Consider the following 9853-nt stretch of genomic DNA (forward strand, 5'->3'; position numbering starts at 1 on the left):
TAATATTAATGCTTTTTAATGAAAACTTTCTGAATATCCCATTCTCGTGTTTTTCATAATTTTCTGTATTTTTAATAATGATTCTTTAATAAAAAACATTTTATGAAATACCACATTCTCATGTTTTTCATAATTTAGAATTAGTTGCAATCATTTTTATATTAATGTTTTCAATAAAAAGTTTTTTTCATCATTTTTCATAATTCATTCAAAATAAACACATTTTTAATAAAAGTAATTATCATTTTTTCAAAATTTCTTAAGCTGTTATTTGTTAGAATTTATTCAGAATAATGCATTGTGGTGTTTAACACTATAATAAACATAGACATCAGTTTAAAATTTGGACATGGTTTGATTTTTTAAAATCGACTTTACTTTTAAAATAATTATTTGCTGCTCATTTCTAATTGGTTAAACTCATAGTCTCCCCATTAATATTATTTCTAATTTCTGTGTATAAAGCTAAACCTAATAAGAAATTTTTAATTCTAGTCTCAACAAGCCCTCCAGCTGCTGTCAGTCCGTCCTCAAAGGAACTGTGAAATAGAGCAGTTTCTCAAAAAGTGCCACATCTTTGATTCACTGAGGTAAAAGATTTATGATTTTAATATTTTCTCTTTTTTAAATCTGACAGTTTCCTCCCAAAGACCTCCCAAAAATAGTGTTCAGGCAAGTGTTTCAGCCAAATGTTTAAAAGAATCTGCAATGCTTCAGATAACAAACTGGCATGATGATTAGTAAGTAATCATTTCAAATCCTACAAAGGTTAAAGCTTTAATTGTGAGTTTCACAGCATGAGGTTTCTATGCGAGCTCTGTTAATTTCCCACTGAAGCAGAACATGAAGACCATTCAAAACGCAAATGACCAACCGGGATTTTTTTGTATTATTGTCAAAGGAGAGCTAGAATTGACAGTAATTGTGAAAGTGGAAATCAAACATGATGTGATGCATTGCAATTATGCCAAGTGATTATGCCCTGGACATTTTTTCTGGCTACTTTCACGTGTATAACCTTTTAAATATAACAGTGGTGCTGACCATTTGAGTTCATACATTCATATGTCCGACATAACATCAGAAAGGATTTGTTTTGCCAGAAAAAATGCACTTATGAACTCAGAATAATGTGTGAGCTCTAAAAATGTGCTGCCTGTGTGGTGTCAGTCTGTATGATTTAATGACCTGTAAAATGCAAAAAAAAAAAAAAAAACATACATGAATGAAGAACAAGGACAAAATCATATCAGTGCACTGAAATAAATAATTCATAATTGTATTCATGTCACTGGATGTACAGAACTGTACCATGTGTATTTATTGTGACAGAGCATATGAAAGGCCAAAGAAAAGCTACCTTCATTGCTATCTATTATTAAAGCAACAGTTCATGATGCTGTCATCAGTTATCCACCATCATGTCATTCTAAACCTCTCTGCTTTTCTTCCATAAAACACAAAATGAGATTTTAGTCCGACAGTCTGCTCCTTTCCATGCTGTGAAAATCTCTAAAACAAAGTCAGTATGACTCGTGCACAATATTTCAAGTCTTTTGAAGCCATATTATAGCTAATGTATGCCACAATCCACCAATTATCTTGCCTTTAATGTTGTTTCGACATATTAACCACCATTCATTTCTGAAAAGAGCATCTTAGACATTTAGCCAAACATTATCTTTTGTGTTTTCTGGAGGACAGACATTCAAATGGGTTTAGAATGACATGAGGGTGAGTAAATGATTCATTATCGAGAACTATCTCTTTAAATTGAATGTGTATTAGATGGTTAGATGTATGTTAGTCATATTTAATCCCAGGGTCATTTTAATTATGATTTGGAAACTGAATGAATTAGGAGAGTGTCACATAATATGCTCTTCTTGACTAGGAAGTTCCACATTAATCAATGACTGTCAGTGTCACGGTAGGTTGTGCATATCTAATTAAAATGCTAAAATAAACTCTCATTAGTAAACAGGAGGCACTGCTTTGACGTTACTTGTGAAAATACACCTGGTGGCTCAGATAATCAGCCTCCTCATTCCCTTGCTTGTTGGAATTGAATTGTTTGACATTTTAATTCATCTTGAGTGTAATTCTACTGGGCTTATCAGTGTGCTTATTTCCCCATTGTCCTAAAGCAGGGCTGCAGCAGCCACTGCATCACACTTCAACCTTGTGCTATTTTCATTAAATAAAACTTACGCTGTTTGACAAACATATCTGAGAGATTATGATTATATGAAGTGGTGGCATGTGAGTTAATACATCAGCTGTTAATACATCAGCACATGAATTACTATTATTAAGTTCAAGGCATACTGTAAAGGAAGGAAATGCAAAGAGTGAAAAAAATCTGAGTAACATGATTGTTAATTAATGCAATTAAATACCACAGATCAATTCAAATATATTAAGTAAATTCAGTGGGATTTCATTCAAATATTGTTTTATTTAAAAAAAAGTGTCATTGAGTTTTCAATGAACTAAACTGATATTTTCTGAAAATATTTGCCACACTCTGTAAATAATTAGCTGTAATTTCTGTGGCACTGGCGTCATCAAAAGTAAATAGGAAAAAATTGTTTGGAATGAAAACTTACTACAACACTTAAAGGGCTCATATGATGCGATTTGGAGTGTTACAAGCTGTTCGTAAATAGATAAGATTCCTAAAGGTGCAAAGACTAAAGTCTCAAACCCCTCAAAATAGATATTCTTTATAAAAGTTAAGACTCGTCCACGCCCTCCTAAAACGCCTCGTTTAAACACGCCCCCACATGTCTACGTCACGATGTGGGGAGATTTTCATAACACCGCCCAAATGTTCACGCAAAGAAAGAGGGCATAACTTTTATTTTTGCTGTTGCCGCCGCCGCCATGTTGTGGAGACGCTGTGTGTTTGGTTGTGAAAGCGAAACTACTTTGTTTGGCCTTCCAAAAGAGGACACGACTAGAAATCAGTGGTTAAGTATTATTTACAACATTGTTCCAGAAAAGTTCAAACCAAATATTCAGATATGTGTAACGCATTTTACGGAGGACGAGGACTGTTTCCCGGAGAGTAGCCAACAATGCCGGTGTTCCGGTGAATTCAGTTCCCCTGTTTCCCCTTCGGCGCCAAATGCCTCGTTTGTAATGGGTTTTATTGGTTTTGTCTCGTCGCGCCAGGACAGGGCATCTCAGTATGGTGAGGGGCGTAACATTTCCGTCACACGCTTGAGGTATTCGGCCAATCACAACGCACTGGATAGCTGGCCAATCAGAGCACACCTCGCTTTTCAGACCGATGAGCTTTGTAAAAATCGACGCATTTCAGAAAGGCGGGGCATAGAGGAGAAACAATAATGTACAGTATGTGGAAAATAATGTGTTTTTTGAAACTTAAACCACATAAACACATTTCATTACACCAAATACACAAAATAATGTTATTTTTAGCAATGTCATATGACCCCTTTAAATACTGCATTAGTTACCATTAATATGCAATAAACATGTTTTTTAGAATCTCATCACATCGCGTGTTTAGTTGTATTTTGCATCCAGTTTTGTGGAAAAATAGGAGCTGAAAAATGCAAGTGTAGCTGATTTTACTTATAGCTCATGTACACATGAAATGGAAAGCCAAGTAATGTGCATTGCATTGTGGGGTATAGTTTTAGTTTATGCAGTGTGCTCTGTTACAGCAGGTCATTCAGGCAATGCATAAAGAAACAGTATGCATATAACTGCAGGCTGCAGCAATAGTAAGAGAAGTATTTCTACACTTTCTGCTTGCCGTAGTGACATTTGCACATGGTTTGCATTCTTTATCACAGATAAAGTAAATTAGATGCAATATTTGGCAAATACACCAATGTTTCAGACATTTTCATGAAGCAACAGAAACACTTTTAATTCAATACTTTATGTACTGCTTAATACAGCATGCGTATGTACAAGAATAAAGTTCAACATAATTGTACACAAGATTTATCTATATTTTTACCAGTTTTATTTTGATTAACATGTGACAATACACACAGAATACTGCACAGAATGGGCCAGCCAACTGCTCTCGAATTGCCCTTGTGCTACTTTGATGGTGTTGACCCTGTCTCAGATCGGACAAATTTTCAGTAACATGTTATTTTACAGACCAATTTTCATTATTAACTAGTTGCTTATTAGCATGCATATTGTTGTTCTCAAGGTTTTGGTCAGACAAATAGTCCCACCCCAAACTCAGACCACTGGTGGAGTCAAAGGGTGCCTCTCAAACGCAAGGCTGCATCTTAGTAAGGCTGAATATCTCACCATCGAAGGCCGTCTCAATTTGGAGGATCCTTGGAAGGCTGCCTTCATTTTGTTTCTCTTATTCTGCATATTTTGAAGAATGCATCAAATGTATCCTTTGCATTCCTCACTCACAATCCTTCGCACACATTCTGATTTATGAAAAAAAATTTTTACAGAAAACGAGTGGCACTGAACTTGCCCAAATTCATTATGAAATACAAGGCAAGAAATAATTTTTTGTTTGTTTTTCTTTTGTTGTAAGGTTAATCACATAACTCTAAACTGCCTATGACATACAATTCTCATTCACTGGAGTGCAATAATAGAAAGTCAGGTTTAATAAAGGTTTTTAAAAAGTATTTTACCAAAATTAATTTTTAAATAGCATTTTTGTGCCATGACAGAAGTGGTGGAATTCTGTATGATGTAGTCATACGAATGTTCTAGACAGTCTCATTCTAGGATTTAATGCTGAGGAGGAATGGGTGTCTACTTTAGGTACTAATATGTGACCCTGGACCACAAAACAGTCATAAGGGTTAATTTTTCGAAATTGAGATTTATACATCATCTGAAATCTGAATAAATAAGATTTTCATTGATGTATGGTTCGTTAGGACAATATTTGGCCGAGATACAACTATTTGAAAATCTGGAATCTGAGGGTGCAAAAAAACAAAATATTGAGAAAATAACCTTTAAAGTTGTCCAAATGAAGTTCTTAGCAATGCATCTTACTAATAAAAAATTAAGTTTTGATATATTTACAGTAGGAAATTTACAAAATATCTTCATGGAACATGATCTTTACTTAATGTCCTAATGATTTTTGGCATAAAAGAAAAATCTATAATTTTTTACTTTTGAATGTATTTTTGGCTATTGCTACAAATATACCCCAGCGACTTAAGGCTGGTTTTGTGCTCCAGGGTCACAAATGTGCTTTTAAAGTTTGTGACAGCTTTGTACCTTTTTTCTGAGAGCCTATAGGACTAGGGAGGACACAGTCTTCTGTTTGAGAAGCACCCATCCTTGCGGCTGTCCGCTGATCGGGACACAACAAGGAGAACAAAAAGAGCAGTATTTTAATAGCATCCCCAGAGACATAGTGTTTCACATTGTTCACATTTTTAAGGAAAATCAGTACGAATCTCATCCTTGGATATTAAGCGGAGATAGGAGAAAGCATCTTCGCATCAAGAAAACACTTCACCTCTATATTCAATGTGCCTTTTTGATTGTCCAAAATTGACTTTCAATAGGTTTGCTTTTACTTTTTTCCAGCAGCCAAAACGATTGATTTTCCACTGTCCAAATAATTCCTCCGTAAGCCCATATATCAAAAACATTACGTTTTGCTCCTCACTCAAACCATTTGACCCATACTGCAGAGACAGAGTACCATCAGGGAAATGGTTTCTCAGCATATACCAACAGAGAAAATTTGTCCATTGTTCAGAGTTAGCATTATTTGCATGTGCCTACAGCACTATGCAACAGTTCCCGGATACTTGTCACAAAACTAAGGGCTTAGCAAAGATGAAAGGACTGACTTCAGAGAGAGAGAGAGTATTCCCCAAACTCTGGGTCTGAAAATGCCTCAATACCTGACAAAAACAGTAAGGGAAAGAGAAATGATCAAAACGCATCTGTGTCTAGCTGCATAACGCGTGCTTCTGTATTAGCAATTGACTTCATTGAGACAGAGCACCCAGCAGGTGGCTGAAACAGAGAAGAAACCTCCTTTCTTCTAAAATAGCTTGTTTTGTTGCTGTTCTGTTATTAAAGGGATAGTTCGCCTTCAGTTGCTGGTCACCATTGACTTCATACTATGGAAGTCAATGGGGACAAGCAAATGAAGGTGAACTATCCCTTTAAAGTGATGTGGCTTTGGTTAGAACACTTATAGACTGACAACTACAGTAAGCAATTTTCTATTTGTGTTAAAACGCCCTCGGTTTTATAAGGAAACATCATTCTAGCAACTTTTATCCTATCAAAATGTCAGTCTTGTGCCATCCATTTCTTTGCTCCAGGCTAAACCTATTGGGTTAAAATTAGAACCCATCATTCGCCCTCATGTGCTTTCAAACCTGCATGATTTTCTTCTGGAAAACAAAAGGAAGATTTTTTTTTCTTTTTTTTTCTGTATGTCCAATCTGTGATGTTTTGGTGGTGCAAGGATGAAGTAAAGTCTGGTATCTTTGATTTGATTGATCTCAATCATTTTGACATTGGTGAGCGCTCTGAGACCGCTGAGGCAGACAGCACAATCCAGCCATTTCTAGTCATTGGGTAGACTTGCCCACCTCAATGTCTGGTGGTTACAGCATGCATTACATTCTCTGTAAAATTAAAATGTAGCCCTACTGAGATCGCATTAGAGGCGATTAGAACTAGGCAAAGGCCAAACGCTCATGGAGATGGCTGGGAATGCTAACTCAGCGATACACGGAAAGTGATTCTCTGGATGTTTTTGGAAGCTGCCTATTTAATTGAAGACATTTTACAGTTTACCACAAGCTAAAGAGGGAGGATGAGACCAATTTACTCATGAAAAAGGCCTTACTGTTGCATGCACAAAAAAGTCAAAGGCCACTAACAGTGACAGTCTGACCTTTTCAGCATCCACAGCTCCACTAATTAAATTCCCAAACCCTCATTTTTCGCTTTTTCTCCATTGTCTGAAAGGCAGCTTGGCTGTTGAAATACACTGCTTCCAGTTTACTCTCACATATTCTATACTCTGGGTGAATGGAAACATATGCAAAACATGTACATATCTGAAAAGGAAATGTATTACTATGCATCATGTAAACCTTGAAGACAAATTATATTTAGCTCCTCATTGTAACTGTTGGATTAAAAATAGGTCACCTAGCTATGGAAAAACGAATGTACTTTAAACAGAAACCACAAAGGTGACATTCTTTTCAAATAATTAATCATTCATTTCCTTTCAAAGCATTTAACATAGAGGCAAACTTATCTTAACTGAAGTAAAAAAGTGATATCATAAGGAATTACATTTCAAACCTTGATCTTTTGAGATAAAAGACTTAAACTGTACTTTGGAAACACGTTGTGACTTTCAGAACTCTTTAAATCAAGAAACTTACTTTGCTCTGGTAGGGAAAAAAAAAAAATTTTTTTGAAACAGTAAGCTGCAAAAGTGAAAAAAAAAGTTTTTGCTCCTAAAAGCTCCCAAAAATCACCCCAGGGGAAAAATAAATAACAGAATCATATGATACGATTGCTGTAGACTGTCAGTGAGTTTATAGTAAAATATCTATATTTTTGGATACTGCATCCTCAAGATGCTTTGCATTATTCTGAAACCCAGCCTTTCAAACACTTAGAGTTCTGCTGTTTTGCTCTGTTTCATTACAAATTCAAAAATTTAATTAGTAAGACATTATTGAGGCAAAGTATTAATGTATAGTAAATGTGTAAAAAGCCATTGAAAGGGTGACTGCTAAAGCACAACCTCAGCTATAGAATATTCCCAGTGAAAGTCATCAGTTGTGTCTTTGTTGCTTCTCTGAGTGGGGGGGATGCTACAAATCTAGTTGTTTTCTGTTGTTGTTATAGAGAGAGAGAGAGAGAGAGAGAGAGAGAGGGAGAGAGAGAGAGAGAGAGAGAGAGAGAGGCATAATAGATACCGTTTACACTAACTAAAATTACATGTATCAAGCAATCACTCCGTCTAGTAGCCCATTTACACAACTGTGCACGTGCGTCTTAAACTGGTCGACCCTGGTTGAATGTCAGTATGAGCTCGAGCGCTGCGCTCTCATGTGCACCTGTGAAAGACCTTCATCTCATCTGTCTCGTGAGGAGAAACATCACATTCCAGCGTGCGCTTCCAGAGGAATGCCATCATCTCAACACATCGCATCTCAGTGTAAGTCATTGTTTCATTTTTATGCTATTTTGGTGTTTAAACAAGAGGTTTCTTGAAGTTCCTCTGACATTAACGACGGTTTATTGGTCCATTTAAAGTTGTATCAAGTTTGTTGCCCGGTAATGGCTTGCCTTGTTGCCAATATTGCAATAATAAACTGGCTTATTAAGGCACAGGTAGTTTTCAAACTCAAACGGATATGTCCGCTTTTCAATTAAAAACGATGTGCGCATCATTTATCTTGCGGTATTATGCTATTTTCTGTTTCTAGTCCCGTTCCTTGTCTCGTGCGAACGGAAGAGTTTTATGAGACATGATTTTATCAGATCAAAAATGTCATTAACAAATTCTTGATCTGAATCATTGGAGTTTTTATGATTGATAGCATGTACTGTTCAAGATGCGTCTTTTATGAACAGTTTCATGGTGATTATGAATTCATTTGGTCAGATAGCTATATGAGGAGAATGTGCGTTTTACAGATACACAGAGCATCCCTGTAGAAATCCACTCTAAACTCATTCATAACTGTTGCATTGTTGACCGTTTTAGTCTTATTCAAACAAATACTGATACAAACCTACAGTATGTGGATGGCAACATAAAACAATGATAACAGAAAAGGTGTCATTATAGCAGTCAAGTGGAGCACAGAAATAGAGATAAGAAATATATATATATATATATATATATATATATATATAGCCTAATCCGTTTTACATCACTAATATTCCCTATGTGGCATATATAACAATAACATAGACTGTAGTGAATAATAAACACTAATTTGGTGTTTTTCCAATCATGCAAGCATATCCTTTGCTATTTATAATCATGTCTAACTTCCACACTAGCATACTGGCCGGTTATGGGCAAATATTGTTTTTGTTCATTACCATATTGGCTGAAAACTTGATAAGTTGGTCTTCATATTTTTTTTTCTTCCATGCATGACATGCAAGTGATTGATGAAGGGCTTCCTCAGAATCTAGAGGAAAGCCTCCATCTCAACATATGAGAACACAGTGTGAGTCATTATTTAATTTTCTTTACAATTATTGGAGGTTTCTGGATCATCCTAGTTTTTGCTAGATGCTGGTTATTGGCAAATATTGTTTTCTGTCATTAGCATATTGGCTGCTCACTTGTTACTTTACCATTAGTTCTTTGTATTTTTCTCCCTTATGTGACATGCAAATGATGGATGAAAGGTTACCTCAGAGTCCTCTATATCTCACCGTTGTTTTAGAGAAAAGAAAAAATTCTGGACTTCATCCAGTGACAGTGAGGCACAATAACTATGTTGTGCAAGAGTCATTTGTCAGCAATAACATACTGTGTTATGCACTGGCAACTCTCCACTCGGGAGCATTTGTCAGCATAGGTTTAGAGTGTGAGGAGCTTATGGACTTTGTCTTGTGATTTCACACCAGTCTGAGTCCCTGTATTGAGAAGACTTGAATGCAGTCATGTGTTTAGTCTTGAAAAGTGTGTGGTAGAACCGTCTTGGTGTGTTTTTTTGTTTGTTTGTTTGTTCTTCTCACAGTGAACAATTTTGAAATTATCCATGTGAATATTGCAGTTCTTGAAGATTGGGTGCAGAGAAGAGTAAAGGGGCTTCATATATATATATATATATATATATAGAGAGAGAGAGAGAGA

At 35.8% G+C, this 9853-nt stretch overlaps 1 protein-coding gene across 1 annotated transcript in view; it reads left to right on the forward strand.

Annotated features, from left to right (window-relative positions):
- The window catches only part of LOC107688667 (5-hydroxytryptamine receptor 1F-like), a 21867-nt gene that overhangs the window by 499 nt on the left and 11515 nt on the right, over nucleotides 1–9853 (forward strand). The gene's annotated exons all lie outside the window — the stretch shown is intronic.

This window comes from Sinocyclocheilus anshuiensis, unplaced genomic scaffold (assembly GCF_001515605.1).
Source record: "Sinocyclocheilus anshuiensis isolate Anshui unplaced genomic scaffold, SAMN03320099.WGS_v1.1 scaffold834, whole genome shotgun sequence".
In the NCBI taxonomy this organism is placed as follows: domain Eukaryota; kingdom Metazoa; phylum Chordata; class Actinopteri; order Cypriniformes; family Cyprinidae; genus Sinocyclocheilus; species Sinocyclocheilus anshuiensis.